We start from the raw sequence: 20,316 nt of genomic DNA on the forward strand, positions 1-20,316 counted from the left end.
GCAGTGTCCCCTGCGCATTAGGTGGAAAAGTTATTCTGTTGACAGACCAGTCAGGACAGTTCTGTGTAACTTACACATTTGCTCACGAAGCTGACAAGGGGGCTAAAGGTTTGGGAGTCAGAAGGTTTCTATTCAAATCTACAGTGTGACAAAATTTGGCTCAACTGCACACTATCACATAACACTTAGTTGCAGTGAAGTTATATCTTTTCTGGATGCCACTTATGCTTTCCGGTGCAGCCAGTAATAACTACCTCTCCCAGATGGCAAACAAGTATGTATTCATCATTTTTATGTATTCATCTTTTTTATTTTGTCATGCTGATTTTCTTCTTACCTCTCCTCTCTCCCCTCTCCTCCCCTCTCCTCTCCTCTCCTCCCTCTCCTCCTCTCCCTCTCTCCCCTCTCCTCTCTCTCCTCTCCCTCTCCTCTCCCTCCCTCCTCTTCTCTTCTCTTTTTGTCCCTCCCCTCTCTCCTCTCCTCTCTCTCCCTCCCCTCCCTCCCTCTCCTCTCCCCTCTCCCTCCCCCCCTCCCTCTCCTCCCCTCTCTCTCCTCCCTCTCCTCCCTCTCCTCCCTCCCCCTCCCCCCCCCTCCCCTCCCTCCCCTTCTTCTCCTCCCCCCCTCTCTTCTCCCCCCCCCTCCTCTCCTCCCCCTCTCCTCTCCTCTCCCCTCCCCTCCCCTCCCTCTCCCCTCCCCTCCCCTCCTCTCCTCTCCTCCTCCTCTCCTCCCCCTCCCCTCTCCCCCTCTCCTCCTCTTCCCCTTTTTCCTTCTCCCCCTATTCCCCTCCCCCTCCCCCTGTCCCACTCCCTCTTCTCTTCTCTTCTCTTTTGTCCCGTCCCGTCCCTCCCCCCTCCCTCCCCTCCCCCTCCTCTCTTCTCCTCTCCTATCCTTTTCTTCCCTCCATCCCTCCCTGCTTCCTTTCTTTTTCTCTTTAAAACAGCGTTTCTCTGTGTAATCTTGTCCGTCCTGTAACTCACTATATAGACCAGGCTGTTACTGAACTCACAGAGATCTGCTTGCCTCTCCCTCTCAAGTGCTGGGATTAAAGGTATGTGCAACCTGGCCTAGAGTTTTTGTTGTTGTTGTTTAAACATGCAGAAAGTTTCAGTTTTTGATTTTGTCTTTTACGGATCCAGACCTGGAGAGATGTCTCAGTGACACAGGGCACTTACTGCTCTTGCAGCGGACTGTGGTTCAATTCCCAGCTCTTGCAATGCAGCGCCCACACATCTGTAACTTCAGTTCCAGGCATCTTCTGTCCCCACAGGCACTGCATACACAAGGTGCACATACACACGCAAGAAAACACTTACACACATAAAATCAAATAAATGCATGTAATTTAAAAATTATACAAGTGACTGTGTTTTCGGGCAATTAAAAAATATTCCTAGGACACCCAATCAAAATGCAGAGTTGTCGACCTCAGTCCCAGTGTATTCTCTCCTTTGGAGGTCAGAAATGAGCATCAGATTCATTGGAACTAGCAGTTGCTAGCTGTCTGATGTGGGTTTTGAGACCCAAACTTGGGTCCCATGGGAGAGCAGTATATTCTTTTAATGACCAAACCATCCCTCTGCCCCCTGCACTCTTTAAAAACTTTAAAAGCTAACTTAGAATTTATCGGGGGCTGAAGAGACTTTGCTTGAAAAAGTGAGTTAGACGAATCTCTACAGTTGAATCCTTTATTGGAATTTGCAGCCTCTGAGGTGCTCGCAGCAGAGTCTGTTGAAACCCAAAGGCGCCTATGCCCGCCTCACTTCAGAACTAGGGGGTGAAGCACCATAAAAATCAGTCGGTTTTGTGTTGAGGGTACTTGGGGTCTGATAACATTCCCCTCACTCCATAACTCATCTCTTCTTTCAAACAAACTCTCAACTAACATAAACCCAAGCCTATTTTAGTCAAGTGCAGGTTGAAGGGGCGAAGCTTGGGCTAAGAAGGCCTTGGACAGAGAACTAAGATAGAGCTCAGTCAGCGAAGACACGTTCCATGACGTGTGTGCACCGTCCAAAGTCGCAAAGGGACATAAAGATTCGAAATGCAAGGGCCTGTCTAAATTAGAAAAGTTGCTGTGTCTGTGGCTGCAGAGACAAGAAAAAAGCCCAAAGTTAAGAGTCTGAGGGAGAGAAACAGAGTACAACCCTAGATCTGATCCAAGTGTTCATTCTGTCGAGGGGCTCTCTCCCAGGGGTGCGTGGCCATTTTCTCCCCCTTGTCTTCACATGGCAGAGAAAAAACACACTTGTGCTGCTACTCACTAATCTCACCAGGAAGGTGTCAGCTCTCAAGAATTTACCTAAGCCTAACGACCTCCCTTAGGTCTCATTTCTAAGCATCCCCACAATGTGGATTAGAGTTTCTTTCTTTTTTTCCTTTTTTAAATTGGATTGTTTATTTATTTACTTACATTTAAAAGGTTATTCCCTTTCCCAGTTTCCCATCAGTAAACTCCCCTATCCCATTCCCCCTCTCCCTTCTTCTATGAAGGTGCTCCCTCATATCATCCTGAGTGAGGTAACCCAATCTCTCTCTCTCTCTCTCTCTCTCACACACACACACACACACACACACACACACACACACACACACACGCGCGCGAGCGCGCGCACACACATACGCACGCACGCATACACACACACATACACACACACACAGTATGCACTCACTGATAAGCGGATATTAGCCCCAAAGTTCAGATTACCCAAGATACAATCCACAGAAGCTCAAGAGGAAGGATGACCTAAGTGCGGATGCTTCAGTTTTTCTTAGAAGGGGAAACAAAAATATTCAAAGGAGATACAGAGACAATGTTGGAGTACAGACTGAAGGAAAGGCCATCCAGAGACTGCTGTGCCTGGGGGATCCAACCTATACACATACAACCACCAAACCCAGACAATAGTGCGGATTAGAGTTTCTACGTGGGGATTCGATGCTTTAGTTCAGTTGCTAACAGGTAATAGAGTGCTCATGCTGCAGTTTTATTTTACTAAAGCTGGTTTAGTGATACTGGTGATTTCTTTCCCAACATCCCCAGGGCACATTCTTGGTTGTCTTGTTCACAGGGATGAGCACACTGTAGGTTACAGTGATACACTCCTGCCTGCTCCCCTTCCAAGAAACACACAAGCCCTTTAAGGTTTAGAACTTATTGCTTATGAGAGCAAGGAAATAGAGGTGGGTAAACACGTCTGGTAAACTGTGGATGTTCGTACTTCCAGAACGTTACACATCTATCTATCTATCTATCTATCTATCTATCTATCTATCTATCTATCTATCTATCTATCTATCTATCTATTTTCTTCAGGGCAAAATAAACATGCTTACTGTGTACCTACCAGAGAGCGTCACTGAGTCTTGGCTGGGGATGGGTCTCAGCTCTTGCCTACCATGCACGAGGCTGAGCACTGTAAGGATGAATCCTATTTTCAGTAGCTCACTGGAGGAAAACATCTTGTGTCTCACGACATCTTGAGTATTGGCTGTCTTCTTTCAGACATTTGGTCTTCACCCTCGTTTTTAGCAGTGATCTAGCATTGGTTCCACAGTCTGACCTGGTTCTTAGTAAGGATCATTCAGGACTTTTCTTTTGATGCTCATCACCAAAGCCTTAGAATGTAATCCGTGAAGAATAATGGCAGCTTTTCTTTCCCACAGAGCACATTTGGACCTCTGAAGGCAGCAGCCAAGGTTGTCCTAGCTCCATACTCTAGGATCAGGGCTGGAACATTCTCTCTTGAAGTATCTTTGCATTGACGGTGCTGGTGAGCATAAAAACCCCCATTAAAGAAGAACTGATTTGGCATTTCTAGTAATGAGCCCACTTGAGAATAGGCTTTAGAATATTTTCAAAAGTAAATCCTGTGCCACTTGGTGTTGCACACTGAATATTATCCCCTCAAATACACATTTGGAGTCACTAACTTCTAATGGGAATTTATTTATAGACGGAACCTTTAAAGGGCAACTTAATATAAAAAAGATCATAAGTATGTGGCCCTTCTTCCGGAAAGGCCAGAAATCAGAGGAGAAGTCAGGCATGTGTGTACAGGGACAAAGTCATCTGGGGACAGAGGGAGAGTGATCATCCGTCAGCCAAGAGTGGCCTCAGGAGAACCAAGCACAGGGCACCTTGATTCTGAATCTCCAGTCTTTGGGATTCTCTAACAACACATTCATGTTGTTTCAATGACCGAGTACAGGCGACTCTATCATTCCAGCCCTGTAGACTAAGACGTGAGTTATGTTTTCATTTTGCTCCAAGCTCTAGGAACCAAAGAACCAAGAGTGAAGTCTCCACTAATCCCTCACACTTGCCGTGTTCCCGTAACTCTTCTACTTCGATCTGCCTTTTGTGAGTCACTCCTTTCTATTTTGGTTTTATTAGGTTATTATTTGTTTTTATTGTTTACTGCTTCAAAGCCTTTGTAGGAAAGAAGCAGGGCTCAGAGGAGTAAATAACGACCTACAGGACTGTTTTACAGCTGTAGGCTCTCTTATCTCAGGGCCACCTTTCCAGTCGGGCGGAATGGTTCTCTTCAGTTCTTAGACTCTTTAATGTTGGAGTGCTGCAGGGTTTGGGCATTAATTTTTTCTTATGTCAGCTCAATTCTTGTTTGATCTCAGCCAGACTTCTGGCTTTTATACATTAGCTGTGCGGTGTGTGTTTCATGTATGTGACTGTACTGTTTATCTGTCCATCTATCTACCTATCTGTCTGTCTATCTGTCTATCTGCTGCATATCCATCCATCCATCCATCCATCCATCCATCCATCCATCCATCCATCCATCCATCCATCATCTATTAATTAAAAGCTTTCTTCTCAACCTTTTTATCCAGGACTGTTTAGATGTTTAATAGGCATCTCATATTTACCACGTCTGAATGACAACCCAAAGCCCCAACTCTTCCTTCTCTCTTCTGATCTTCCCAGTCTTGGTAAACAGAATCTTGGTTTTCTCCAACTCAGGGACACAGAATCCAAATACAGAAGTCAATTTTTTATTTACGGGCACTTGGGCTTAAAATGTTAGGGCTATTTTTGATCTTCTTTAATTTCCAATTTGTCAGAAGATTTACCGCCTTTTCCCTCAAAGTATATCTAAGAGTCATCTTTTTTTTTTTTTAACACATCTTGCCACAGCAGTGGAAACCACCCTTACTTATCGCTTGATCTGCCATGTAATCCTTTGTCTTCCTCGTTTCCTCCTATAGTCCTTTCTCCACAGCATTCAGAACACTCCATAAAAAGGAAAGTTAGATCAGGTTACCTCTCTGTTCAACCTGTGGGGGTTTCTCTCACATTAAAAGGGAGGCCTTTTATGGCCTGTTCAGCACAACACAGTCCCATTTTGTTGACTCCTTTGACCCTACAGTTTTCTTTGGCTCACTTCCTTCCACATGCACTGGTTTGTCTTTCCTTTTTCTTCTACTTATGACAGGGCACACTCTCCTCCAGGATATAAACAAGGCTCATTCTTGTCCTCAAGGTCTATGATCTTATTAATCAAGATGTCCTTATTAAAGAAATCTACCTTGTGGTATCTGGGACAATGTCAATGTCTGGCTCTCTCTAAAAACATAGATATACTTGAATGCATATTATAGCAAAATCTTAATAATTGGTTCGTCATTTTTTTTTTATCACGTTGACCATCTAACAATAAACTAGGTCATGGTTTGTTGCCTTTGATGAATTTCTTGGTGTAAATGCTCTCTCCACGGCCATTCCCAACACAGTAAAATGTCACTGAAAGAGAAATGAGGCATAGTCATGCAGTGACAGAACACCACTATGTAGTGTTTCCACCATGTGGCCACAGGCCACGTGAAGCCACAAGAGTACAGACATACTGCATGTATATAGTGTAGTAAGACAACTGAAATTTTATTGAAAAGTACATTTATTTATTTATTTATTTATTTATTTATTTATTTATTTATTTATTAGATATAAGTCCACATGACACAGTAAACATGTCCACATCAGAAAACAACTTTTGGGAGTCATCTCTCTCCTTTCATGCTGAGTGAGTGACATCCTCAGGCCTGACAGCAAGTCCCTTTACCTGGTAAGCTCTCTTACCCACTCCAATAAAGAAGTTTTAAGTGTTACTTTCAGTTGAATAAAAATTGCTAAAGTTTGGGTCTGGTATATCTACAAAAGGCCTTTACATTGAACATGTGGGCCCCAACCTATGGAAGGAACCTTTAGGATTGTAGTCTTGTAGACAGATGACAGGTTATTGGTGATAAGTCCTAGAACTTTCACCCAGTTTTCTCATTTCTTTAGGTTTTGGCCATCATCAGGTGAGAAACCTGCTTTGGCAATGGTCTCAAGCTATAGGGTCAACTGACGATAAACTGAAGCCACTGAAACTGAGGAAAACAAATCTTTCATAATTATAACTCAATGATTTTACATAGCTTGTTACAATAACAGAAATCTAACACAGGAATGGATGTTTATATAGTGGCAGAAGAATGGAATCAGCTGTTAAGAGCATTCATGGATCTTTTGGAGGACTGAGTTTGGTTCTCAGCATTGGTATCAGTTCACAGTCACCTGTGATTCCAGGGGATATGACATTCTCTTCTGACCTTCTTGACATAGAATAGCTGTGCAACTCCAGTTCCATATTACATATACATCATATATATTATAACATATGTGTATATGTATATACATGTCTTCCCATATATATGTGTATGTGTGTATACAAAGATAAAAAATATATTTTTTAAAGTACATGAAATTCAATTTTTAGTGACAAACATGTACAACATTGGCCACTTCTTTGATTATTATGCAAAAAATAGCAGTTCATTATATATTGCTTTTATCTTGCTGTATCTACTTCGTTGATATCTAACCTATATATATGTACTATATATAACATAATGTCTATTTATCTTTCAAACATTTTATATATTATATATTTCATGTGTTTTATATTATACATTTATTAAGTATTATATATTATATTACATATATTTGTATAAACATATACTAAATAAATACATATAATATACATAATATATTTTAAGCCAAGTTCTAAGTACAGATGACTTAGTGGCAAAGAAAATAACCAAATGACTTTTACTCACTGAATATACAAACCTACAAAAATATGTATATGTGTATAATACTTATTCACCATAATTTAAGCTCAACAAGGCTTGGTATTGGCTATTTTGCTTGCTGTCAAAGCACCTGGTCTTAAAATGTGGCTTGTACATCATTCAAATGTTTATTTATTGAAGAAATAAATGAGTTTACTAACATTTTGTACGAAGTGTTATGAGCTTGGTTTACAGCGAAGGCAAACACTAGGACAATATCTCTGTCAAAGGTACATGCTGTCCTTACATGCACAGGCTAGCTTATCTCATTTCCGTCACTGGCTTGTAAAAGAGGGTTGACTTACTTTTGTTCCCATTTTACATACTGGGAACTGAGCACAGGCCTTCCCAATGACACACAACAGGCAAGGAGCAAAGGTAGGATTCATATCCCACCTTTTAGTTCCAGAAATTTCCTTTAAAAAAAACCCTAGCTTTCAAAAAGTTTTGAAAATTTCCATATGGCATAAAATGGACACAGGAAAACGAACCCTGATTATCTGTTATCCACCTTCAACCATTATCAATTCCTGAATGATTTCTTTTCATCTATACTCAATCTTCCAGCTGGTTGTAGCAAAACCAAACCTCTGTCTATCTCTAAAGATGAAAAGAACTTCTTTCAGTGTTGGTTTTGCCTATTATTTTTGGCTCAGTGTCAGTTGGCCAACTATTTGATGTTTCTCAAACTTTTCTCATTGACAGAGCAGTGCCAGCAAGTTTTAATTAGAGATGGTCACCTGAAGCACTTTGTTAAAGTCTTCTATAAGGCTTGCATTTTCAAGTTCTATGTCAGTACCTACCTTCTACTATTGACACAATTAAAGGCCTCTATATCAATGTCTACTTTGGTTGAGCACAAGAAAGCATGGCTGTTTTCACCAGCAACGTGCTTCAGGAATATGTCAGAGGTCTCATCGTCAGCTGGTGCATAGAACATCTACGTATTTGCAAGACTGTCAAGTCTAAAGGGTGAACGATATATTATAAAGTTTGAGACACTGTTTTTTTATAGTAAGGAGGAATATTAACTGGGCATGGTAGCATACATTTATAATCCTGGTATTAGAAAGGCAGAGGCAGGAGACGATTTCCACAAATTTGAGACCAACCCAAACTGCATCATAGTTAGCTGGAGGTGAGACTCTATCTCAAGGAAAAGGTATCCTGTGCATGGTTATGAAAATTTATCACAACTTTCCTGGTTCTTGCGAATAAGGGCACTCTAGGCTTATGGAGCCTTCTACAAGAAGAAAATCTGAATTAGATAAAGGAATTAGATTGGATAATATACATTAAAGGGAGACTCCACTATGATCTTAAGTCCAAAACTTTCTTCCAAACAAAGATGGTGGGACTATCAGCATAGACTTATATTCTATCTAATATATATGTCAGGCATTGTGTCAGATACTTAAAATATATCAGCACACTTGATCTTCTCACCTAATACTAAGTAGCAGCATGACTGTTATGCCTACCTGGAAGATGAGTGAGCAGAAGTACTGAGAGATTTTTTTTTTAAATTGTTAACATTACCAATCAAAAAGTGAGAATTTGTGATTTAAACTTGGGCATCTAGTTTTTGGAGTCTGACTTCTGCAATCAGACTGTCTCTGCCACTGGAAAGAAAACAGTAGCTGCAACAGCTGCTCTCCAAACACCCAGACCCTCAAATTCTTCCTTCGTAGTTCCTATTTTTGGGAAAATATCCACAAAATCAGTGATTCTGTTAGATGTCTATATTTTTTCCTAAGATACATCTGAGTGTAAATCCGTACTTACCAAAGCAAGAAAAGTATTTATGTGTATTTTGAACCTTTGACTATATCCTTTGACATGTTGAATTGTGGTCCAGACTGGGAAAACATAAATAAACAATTAAGGTATGAAACTTTGCATAGTTAAGTAGCGAGGTGAAAGGCTGAACCAGCTCCAGAGCAGGAAATGCATCAGAAACAGGAAATGTCACATGAGGTCTAGACAGGTAAACAGGTAGACAGTCAGACAGTCAGTCATGTAGGCTGTATGACACTGGGTCAAGTCTGGAAGTTCATGACTCTGACTGCAACTGTATGAATTAGGTATCATATTATAGGCTATACAATTACAGTGTTAGGTATCCACCATTTTATGGGTTTTAGGTGAGTGAGCTGGCTAGTTTAATGTCAAATTGACACAAGCTAGAGTCATTTATCTGAAAGGAGGAAACTTTCAGCTGAGAAAATGCCTCTATTAGATACGGATGTAAGACATTTTCTTCATTAATAACTGATGAGAAGGCCCCAGCCCATTGTTGGTAGTGACATCCATGGGCTTGTGATCTGGGTTCTATTAGAGAGCAACTTGATCAAGTCATGGGGAGTAAGCCAGTAAGCAGCACCCCTCTATGGCCTCTGCATCAGCTTCTGCCTTTAGGTTCCTGGCTCATTTGAGTTTCTGTCTTGACTTCAGCCAGGTGTACTACAATGTGGAAGTGTAAGCTAAATAAACTCTTTCCTCCCCAACTTGATTTTGATTGTGGTATTTCATTAAAGCAATAGTAACTCTAACCAGGACAGTGAGGGAGTTACATCATATGCTCATGTGTCCCCGAAGCTTCAATTCTCCCCAGTAAACTTACAGTGTGCCTCCTTTTATAATCCCAGGAACAAGTCATTTGTCCATCTAGATGGGTAGTGCTTAACAGATGGTACAGTGTCTTGGCTCATCCAGGGCCTACAGTAATCCTTCTCCCTTAAAATGGAGACAAAAGCTGCTTATATAATGGAGCCTCCCAGAGCAACGTGCAACCAGAAATCAAAAAAGGAAACACAACAAAACCATTGCTTTATACAATATGGTATAGATTAGATTAGATTAGGACCTAGCCTCATCTCCTTATTGGACAGAAGTTTGAAGTGAACTGCTTAGGCAATAAGGCTTTGAAAAAAATATCTTGGGCCATATCTCTGTAAATTTTTCCAAGAGTTATTTTCCTGATACTGGGAGCACAACCTGAGTAAGATGAGATCCTTGGTGCCTTAAGTACCTCAAAGCTTACTGGGCAATAGAGGCATGTAGATATTCTAAACCAAAGCAAAGGGGTTAAGAAGCTTACACAGTGTTACATTTTCAGAGACAGAGAATTCTCTGCCACAGAGTATCAGAGCAGGTGTGGTTAATTTGGAAAGATCTGGTAAAGAGAATAGGGGAGGGGGAGAGAGGGGGGGAGAGAGAGAGAGAGAGAGAGAGAGAGAGAGGCGAACAGGAAAGAGGGAGAAAAGAAGGGAGGAGGGGAGCAAGGTGAGATATATTATAAAGGAAAAGATGAGGGATACCTAATAGTAGTCAACTGTATAGAGGAGAAAAATCCATGAATTTATTAATATATTTGCATAAATTATACATGTAAATTTTCTTGTCGTAATAGCTAAAGCTTCCTTGACTATATCCTAACCTTCTTTAGTAAAAGAGCTGACCTTAGGGCCAGAACTATGTTTATTCTAGGATTTAAATCGGTCTGGGCATGTCTTGTGAAATGGCTTGTAATCACTAAGATTCTAGTTTCCTGATGCTAAGGCTGGTGACATGATGCTTAAGAAGCAGCTTGTTTGGGCTATAAATCACACAGTACAGAAGTTAGATCTCAAGATGGAAGCTCTGGAGACCAGAGCTTAATAGGTCTTTGTGCTTTATTTTTACAAACATACTTTCAGTAGCAATGTGTGTGTGTGTGTGTGTGTGTGTGTGTGTGTGTGTGTGTGTGAGTTTAGAACATGTTATGCCCTGCTCTAAGTTACTCCATACTACGTAAAAAAGTGCTTTTTCAGACTGTGCCTTGGCTAGAAAGCTCTATTTTGCAATCGGCTATTGACTTCACTTTGAGGAAGAAGGATGATTGAGCTCCTGGATGGGGTTGTGAACAACATCAGATGTTTAACACTACCCAGATAGCACAAAATAATAAATAACTTCTTGGGATTATAAAGAGAGCAACTCTATAAATTTGTATGAGGCATATAGGTATATTAAAATTACATCAGGGAAAGTAGGCCCAAGAACTTAGAGGACATGCCCGAGTGGGGAAAGATATAGCTTCTTCACCTGAAGTGTATAAGGAGATGAATTCTCTAACCCCGTGAAGGCACAACCCCATATCAATCTGTCTTCTGGTAGATGGTATGCCGCCAAGGACTGAGAGGCTGAGAACTGTCAACTCTGGGGCCTTGGCTCACTTTGGTTCCTGCGCCGGTGTGGTCTACTTGATTTGCTGTCTATTGGTTCATCTGTTCATCCATCTGGACCTGAATCAACAATTTCCTACTCCAGTCAGGTTCTGCTTTCTCATCTCATCAGCTCATTATGTCTTTGCTCTGAAACATGGCTCCCCCATGCCTGGTTTTAAAGCACCAGCTTCTTGATAGCTCTGGTCTCGTTACCTTATCAATGAAGGCTCTACTTAAATTCTCTCGGTTCAGTTTGGAAAGCTCTCAAACCCTGTTGTGTTCATCCTGCAAACTACTTATACATACATAGATATATTTACTGTGTGTTTCACAATAGTGTTAATATTAGTAATTAAGTTTGGACTGGAAGAACCTGAATTGGTGTTAGCCAGATTGCTTAGGTAGAAGGGATGGTCTGGAAATTGCTGCTCTTGAAACTGCTACACCTTGTGGACCTATTATTGGTTAATACATTCTGACATTATGGAAATTATGTTCCTCTATATTTCTGGCAAAGCATACTCATGACAGTATGTGTGTATGTGCATATGTGTAATGTATGTGTAGACACAAGAGGTATACCTAGGGTTTTCCTTAATTACTTTCTGCTTTAGTTTTGAGATAGCATCTCTCACTAAACCCAGAGTGCTTTTGTTAGCCAGTGAGGCCTGTGGGATCCAACTGTCTATTTCCCTAGTGCAGAGATCACAAGACACATGCTACAATACCAGACTTTTTACATGGGATCTGGGGCTCTGAGCTAAGGTCCACATGTTTACCCAGCAAGTTATTTACTCACTGAACCCTCTGCCTAACTCTGGTAGCAAGGAATTTTGAAAGTCACATATTTAATTTATGAATGAAATATTGACTTTCCATCCTTCAAAAAAAAAAGAATAAAAAACACAATTTTCACAAGATATTTAACATAATTTATCATCTTTCATTGAGTATGGCCACTTTTATTCAAATATAAATCCATGTTAGCAATATGACTCATGGGTTCAAAGGTGTAGTCTATCATTCAGGGTATGTCACAGCAGCAAGAACTGAGACAGCTGGTCACATTCCAGCCACATTCAAGAAGCAGAGATCCTAGCCCAGGGATTGGTGATATCCACAGTGGGCAGAACTTCTCATCTTAATTAACCTAATCAAGATAATCCTCAACAGGTATGACCAGAGGCTCATCTCCCAGGTGCATAACCCTACTGAAAAACATTCCAATACTCTTTCTACAAGGTAATAGAATAATAAAAGATTAGGCCCAACGATGCCTAATGCCTCATCAGACACAACAGCAAATGAACTGCTTATGTATCATTTTAAGAATTATAACTCCATGGTAGAGTGCTTGCCTAGCAAGCACAAGGTCCTGGATTCGGTCCCCAGCTCTGAAAAAAAAAAGAAAAGAAAAAAAAAGAATTATAACTCCATTTATATTAAATGAGAGTTCTAAATCATCTAAAACATTTTTGTCCCATTTTAATGTTTTATCACTGGCACAAAATAATTGGATACATTTATGGTGGTATGGTGTGATAATTTTATACTCACACAAGGTACAATGATCAAATCGAGATAATTAACATTTCTATCTACTTAAACATTTCTTTGTATGGAGAAACCTTAAACTCCTCTCCCCTAGTTCACTTAAATGTTTGTAACCAATTGTTGTTGTTGTTGTTACTATTATTGGCACACTACCGTGGTTTGAGGTATTAGAAGTCCCTTATTTTCTAACTGTCCCTTCTACTCTTCTGGTGCGTGTGATGGTTACTGTCTATTGATGACCTGATGCTAACTGGAAGCACAGGTTCTGATGGGAGCAGCTGTTCATGGATGCCCCAAGACAGAACAGGGAAAGTCCCTGGAATTCTGGGAAAGAGTTTCCACTGTTACAGTAGAAGGGTATGAAGTAGAGGGATTCCCATATTGGGAAAGAACAAGACCATGACAGCTACCATTTAGGTTGGAGAGGTGTAGAGGTTGGCATGTGGTAATCAAATCCCAGTTAAAGTCCCTGAAGTGTTATTTTGAAGTCAAGGATGGAGATTTTTCTTTAACTTCCCACTGTGTCATTTTAGGAGCAACACATGTGGAATATTAGCAAGGAAGGAAAGGAAGCCTGTTTTATTTCAGTCAGAAAACCACGGTGTGTTTGCTCAGCGACAGCGGAGCTGAATATAAATAAGTGAAGATTCTCAGTTGGAGGATTAAGTAAAATGTAGAGAATGGGAAGCTGCCATTGAGAAGCAGAATTCAAGAGTGCATTCAGATGTGGAAAAGGCCCAGGAGATAGGATCAAAGATTATTGCACAATGAAGGGTGTGGTCTTAGGGAATTAGGTCATCTCCTGGGTTCCAAGATTATTACATAATTCCTAAAGCTCTCCCAAATTATTTTAAAATAATGAAAATGAAGGTGTCCTTTATAAAATAAGATAGCCTGTCATGGTGGCACATGCCTGTGGTGCCAGAAGGGAGCAGCAAGGAGATGAGGAGTTCAAGGTCATCCTCATAGAGGCCAACAAGGACTATTAAGGCTTGTCTAAAAAGGGAGGGACACACACACACACACACACACACACACACACACACACACACACACACGGAATTCGTCCTGTATGAACAAGTAAACCTAGTGTAAAATTTAAAACTCAGAATTGTGATTGTCAATTTATTACATAATTTGCTAAACATTTGGGCAGTTGGAGTAGTTTCAAACATTTTCCATACTAACACTCGTAGAAGAGCAATCAGTCACCTCTGGGGGCAGCAAAGGTATGTTTCTCATCTTTTGACAGTACTGAAATGAGTTGACATTTTTCTGTTCTGTAAGAAGAGAGTAGCTGAGTTATAGAACATGAGTCTCTTATTTCTGGTTTCCAGTTGAGGTCGGCCTCAACGAGTGGTGATTACCGAAAACACCGTTGATAGTTGAATTATAATTGTTAACACCTGGAACAATGGCCTGAGCTGTTCGACAACACTTGACCTCTGAGAGCAACCTAACTAATTCTTGATTCTTTATTGCGTACTGTGAATAAGCAGAAGCACTCACACAGCACTAATGCCCTATTATGAGCTTTACATAATAGTAACAGGAAAGTGAGCTTAATTAGTCTCTTCCAGTAAAAGTATTTGAAAAATTTTCCATTGCCCAATACCATCCCATAATGGAAAATACGGTGCGGGAAGGATGTGTAAATATTTGAGTCGTGCTTAACTGATTTCAGTGTCATACACAAGCGATTAATCATTAACACTCCATACCTGACTGGATGCTGCCAAGATGCATTCTCTCTCTGAAGATTTTACAGACTCTCATCAGGGTTCAACAGGTCCCTAGTGAGCACCCAGCCTAATCTTTTATTGTCACAGGTGAGAAAACAGAGACTAGGAATGTCTGGGGGACTTTAAGTTCCAAAGCCTCAGCTGGTTCCCAAGTTCAGGTTCTGAAGTTCAGCTTTTTCTAAGACCCTATACAGAGTTACTTACTGTTCACTGCCTGTTTTGCAAGAAGTGCATCGAAGAATACATTAATAGCGTCAGAGTTGTAGAAATGGGGCAGAGACAGTTGAGAAATCTACAGATACAGATAGTTGTTTGTAAGGCTACCTCATGCAGTCCTAAGACTGTAGCCCCCATGGGAGGTAGAGGCAGGAGGACTGTGACTTACTTCTCTGTCAATCTAGGCTATAGATAGATCTCAAAATCTAAATCTTGTCTTAAACTCTAAAGCCAATGCTAGGCACCTTGGCTTATGCCTACAATCCTAGCACTTGGGAGGCTGAGGTGTGAGAATTACTTTGAGGTGGAGGGCAGCCTGAGCTGTGCAGTTAATTTTAGGTAAGCCTGGACTACATAGCAAGACCTTTATTGAGATAGATAGATAGATAGATAGATAGATAGATAGATAGATAGATAGATAATAAATAGAGACACACACAGAGAGAGACAGAGACATGCAGAGAGAGAGAGAGAGAGAAAGAGAGAGAGAGAGAAAGAGAGAGAGAGAGAGAGAGGGAGAGAGAGAGAGAGAGAGAGAGAGAGAGAGAGAACCTCCCAACATAATCTAACGCACACCCAAACCAAGTCAAATCCTCCAATCTTTCTAGCCTCTAGAGAAAGGACTGTGGACACATTAGGTGGTGTTACATTATTATAACATTAAATAAGAAGGTTCCCACACTAGTGGGTGGCCTGTGACATATGGAAAGAATCACTACAGTCTTAAGATTGAGAAATTCTTGAGATAGGAAACAGCCTGGGCTATTCAATTTCTAGCTTTTATTTTTTTCTTTAGAAAACAAATACACATCAATTAGATGATGACTTTGGTCTAAATGAACGCAGTCAACCCAATGTGTAGCCAAAGTCACAACCTTTAGGCATGTGTAACGTCATGGATTGTGGCTGCCTGGGGGAGACAGGAGAAAGCCAAGGTGTGAGCAGTATTCATTTGTGGGGGGGAGGCTGTGGCTTTGGACTAAACACTTATATTGACAGATGTTTGTCTGTGTTGAGGTAGAACAGCTATAATGGTAACCTAAGTAGAAATTTAGGGACTCCATATGCTTTTGTTAGAGATCTTGGCTCAGGGTTAGGTCAACAAAGATTGCCATTACCCACTTAAGAGATGCTCGCTGCGGTGTTCTAGAGCTCCAGATAATGGGAATGTAGTGACCTTTCTCCCTCTCTGTTTCAACAATTCCACAACTCCTTGCCTTTTTAGCCAGTGCTATGGTTGAGGGCTCATCATGTTTCCCCATCTTTGAGGACCAGGGACAATGTGGGGTGATAGTCCACAGCCCACACAGTAGGGATCTTACAAGGGAATGGGAGGTTGTACGAAATCAAGCACGAGGGTGCTGTTCCAGGTCTTGCCTTCCTCTATGACATAAGCAATCCATGAGCTCTAATCACGCCGTTGGTTGAGGTGTTGTGGCTTACTCCTTTAAAATGTGAGGCTTCCAGCTCAGAGCTTGGCTTGATGCTTGGTATCTGCCAATATCTAAATTATTAAGTAAGTTAAATATAAACCGATAGGCAAACAACAGAAACACAAGTGTGGTTCAAATGGGAGTCTATAGAGAAGTGCGAAGGATTTTTTTTTTATATATACTTTCTTTCCTTTTCCTTTCCTTAGAAGAAAAAAAATCATTGAAGTTAAAAATATTTCAGTCAATATTTCAAGTTTTTCTCATGCAACATTTTAAGGCCTTGGGCTATGGATATGGCTTAATTAAAAGAAAAGCACCGGCCATGCAGGTATGAATATCTGAATTTAAATTCCCAGAATCCATATAAAAGTCAGCTGAAGAGCATTGGAGGTTATGATGCCAGAGGGATGCCATGACAGAAGGCTCCAGGGAAGCCCACAGGCCAGCTTGGTCTATTAAGAAGGAAATTAACAGAAAGGTCTTGTCTCAAACAAGGTAGGAGACAACAATGTACATACAAGGCTTTCCTCTTACTTCTACACATACACACCACACACACACACACACACACACACACACTGCACATGAGTATACTCTTTCCGTAAAGTCTTATTGGGTTGTACGGGGGTAACGGTGAGAAATATACATCATATTTTGGTACTTTATTTACTTAATATGGTAAATAAAAATTAGCACCAGAAAATGTTAAAATTATGTAGCAGGAAGTAGCATAAAGAATTGGAGCTTTGGAAGCAGCTCGTGGAGGAGGCGCACCAGGCAGGGCAAAGGTGCTATGTTTTCTCACATGGTAATTGCGGCTAATAATAGGACCTAGTTCATAACGTAGTGACATATGCTGGTAATAACAGAAATCAGTTGTGATGCAGATGCTCTAAAATTCTGACACAGTTATAATTATACTCAGATCACCAGAGAGATTAATTAGCAGGGAGGAAGAAAGGCTTTATGCATCTACAAAGGTTTAAATTAATAAGGAAAACTTAACAACCCCCAATGTATGCATACTTAAAAACCAGAACTTTCAAATATCCAAAGAAAACATGAAAAGGAGAAATATGTAGATCTCTAACCTGCTCTCTTAGTAATGAACCACCTGGCAGAGAGGAAGTAAGAATCCAACATGAAACCACATCACGGTACAAAATATAACTTTCCCCACTGATTGGGGCCATAGGTCAGTGGTTCTCATCTGCTATGCGGGGGGATACAACAACAATAATAAAAACCCACTGAACCTAGTCACACAGAGGTCCATTAAAGACATCAAAATAAAGAAATCAAGACATAATATGGTGTAGTCTTCAAAATAAACCTCAGTGAGAGTCACAAGACAGAAACAAAATCACATAAAGCATACTGTCTGGCCTAAATAAATAAATACATAAATAAATATAAAAACAGAGATATGTAAAAGCCTCCAAATGCCTGAAAATTAAATTGTGTACTCTAAATAAAACATGGACCAGAGAAGATAGCATAACTGAAATTTATAAATTACTTTGTATCGATTGAAATAGGAGCAACATGTGACATGAGTACTAGTACCTCTTTACTAGTCGGAAACAGATGCCATCAAATGTTTATTTAGGAAAGGAGAGAATTCACATTTCACATTAAGCATTCAGGGTTCAATATTAAAAACTAGAACACAAGAGCCCAAAGTTAGCATACAGAAGGAAATGATAAAAAAAAAATAGGAGAAGAAACCAATGAAGTAGACAGCAAAAATTATATCCCTGTCTTCTGCTATTACTTCTTTGCAAAGATCAATAAAGTTGGTTAACCAGGAGATTACAAAATAGAGATGGGGCAGTTGGGGAAGAAAAGGTTATAGCAGTGTTAGTGACAGGGTAAGGGATACAACGTGAAGAGAGAGTTTTCAAAAAGTGGACTAAATTATGGACTAGAGAGATGGCTCTGAAGGTAAAATGCTTGCTGTGCTTGTGTAAGGACCAGAGTTTGAATCCCCAGTACTCACATAAAAGCTAGGTGCAGCAGGATGTGATCCCAACACTGGGGTGAGGAGGCATTCTTAGGGGCTCACTGTCAAGCCAGTCTAGCTGAAACAGTGAGCTCCAGCTTTGAGACATCCTCTCTCAAAATAAGTAACCAAGCGACAAGAGTGACGCCAAGGACTACATAAGACTGCTGTTTACCTGGCCCCCCATTTCAATCTCTCACACACACTCATGCACGTTCACACTAAAGAAATGCTATGCATCACTTTATTCCAATAAATTCAAAGGTTAGACGAGCTATTAAAATGTCTTTGAAGTCACAAGCTACAAAGGTTTGCCCAAGAAGAGACAGGTAACATGACTAGACCATGAATATCTGTGAGAGTCAGTAGAGCATCTCTCTCCTCTCCATCTCCCTCTCCCTTTCCCCTTCCCCCTCCCCTCTCCCCCCTCCCCTCTTCCCCCTCCCCCTCCCCCCCCCTTCTTTCTTCCTCCCTCTCTCTCTTCCTCCACACACACAAAACACCACCACCACCACCACCACCTTCACCACCACCACCTTCACCACCACCACCACCACCTTCACCACCACCACCACCACCTTCACCACCACCACCACCACCACCACCAGAAATGTGATCTGAGGAGAAAGGTCACCTCCACACGGCTTTCCAGAAAATCAAAGGGGGAACACGTCTGAATACATTTGGATATTAGAAGCGAAACACAACAACAACAACAACAACAACAACAACAACAACAACAACAATCCCTAACTCAGATAGTACTCCTGAACATTTATGAAAAAATCCTTAACAAGACAGAAAATAAACACACAACCAGCCACAAGTTTATCTCTTGAATTCAAGTTAGTTAAAAAATTTAAGTCTATCACAACTCTCTATTATTATATTGATCTATGGCTGTCTCAGTCGATGTGATATGTATATGTGCATATTTCTGAATGTTACTTTTTCCATCTGTCTTTTTTTAAAAAAAATAAAAACACATCTATTTTTATGGTCAAAATTTTTATCTGTATGGGTGCTTTGCCTGAATGTATTTCTGTGTCCCACTTGGGTATCTGGTGCCCACAGAGGCAAGATGAGTGTGTTGGATCCCCTGGAACTGGAGTTACAGATGGTCGTGAGCTGCCAGGTGGGTGCTGGGAATCAAACCCTGATTCTAATTGTGAATATATTTTAAGCAATGCTAATAGACTTACACAAAAGGGCAGTAAGACAGTGAGCTAACCCTTTTGATTTTCTGCACACTTAGTATTCTCAAGACAGCAGCCAACTGTTAGCTGTTTCACACATTCATGCGTGCAGATGACGCACATCCTAGGGTTTCATGACAAATGTAGTTTTCAGGTTGCTGTTATTAGTTTCTCAAGGGTGACATCATTCTCTTCCTACTGTCCTGAATTCCCATTAGGAGAATGTGCGTCCACATACCTCAAATCCCCTGCAAATGTAACGTCACTATCAGTTCTACCTGTCGTGTGCTGGTATCACGGCTCTATGCCGCACACTCCTTCCCCAGCCACCTCCTCTTCTTGGAATTAATGTTTTGTTCCCATGGCTTTCTATGATTCAACTACTAATTCTTCTTCAGTCATTTCCTGTAGACGGAAAGTTTCAGGCATGAATGGGCTCAGACGTCAGGGAGTTTGTCTTCCTGATGCAAACTAGATAGCTGTTTTCTAGGAATTCTGTACAACTGCGATCTTGGATTTCTAACAGGATAACCTCAGATGTTGCCATCTATTTTGTGTTTGTTTTATGGTTTTATTTCTTATGTTTCTTGTTTTCCTCTCAGGTGGGCTGTCCTCTTCTCTGTTCTTGTGGGTTTTTCCGCTTAAAAATTCACAGTGGTAAGTTTAAAGGTATGTGGGGTTTCCAGCCCATAGAAAAACAAGGCCTTTACTTCCATGTACAAGAGTCTAATAACTAGGCTACTATTTCAGATTTGACCACTGAATTCTCTAGCTTTAGGCCAATTGAGCACAAGTCATTCGGGAAGAAGGACTTACAGCTGAGAAAATGTCTCT

Source organism: Rattus rattus, chromosome 4, assembly GCF_011064425.1.
Source record: "Rattus rattus isolate New Zealand chromosome 4, Rrattus_CSIRO_v1, whole genome shotgun sequence".
Classification (NCBI taxonomy): Eukaryota; Metazoa; Chordata; class Mammalia; order Rodentia; family Muridae; genus Rattus; species Rattus rattus.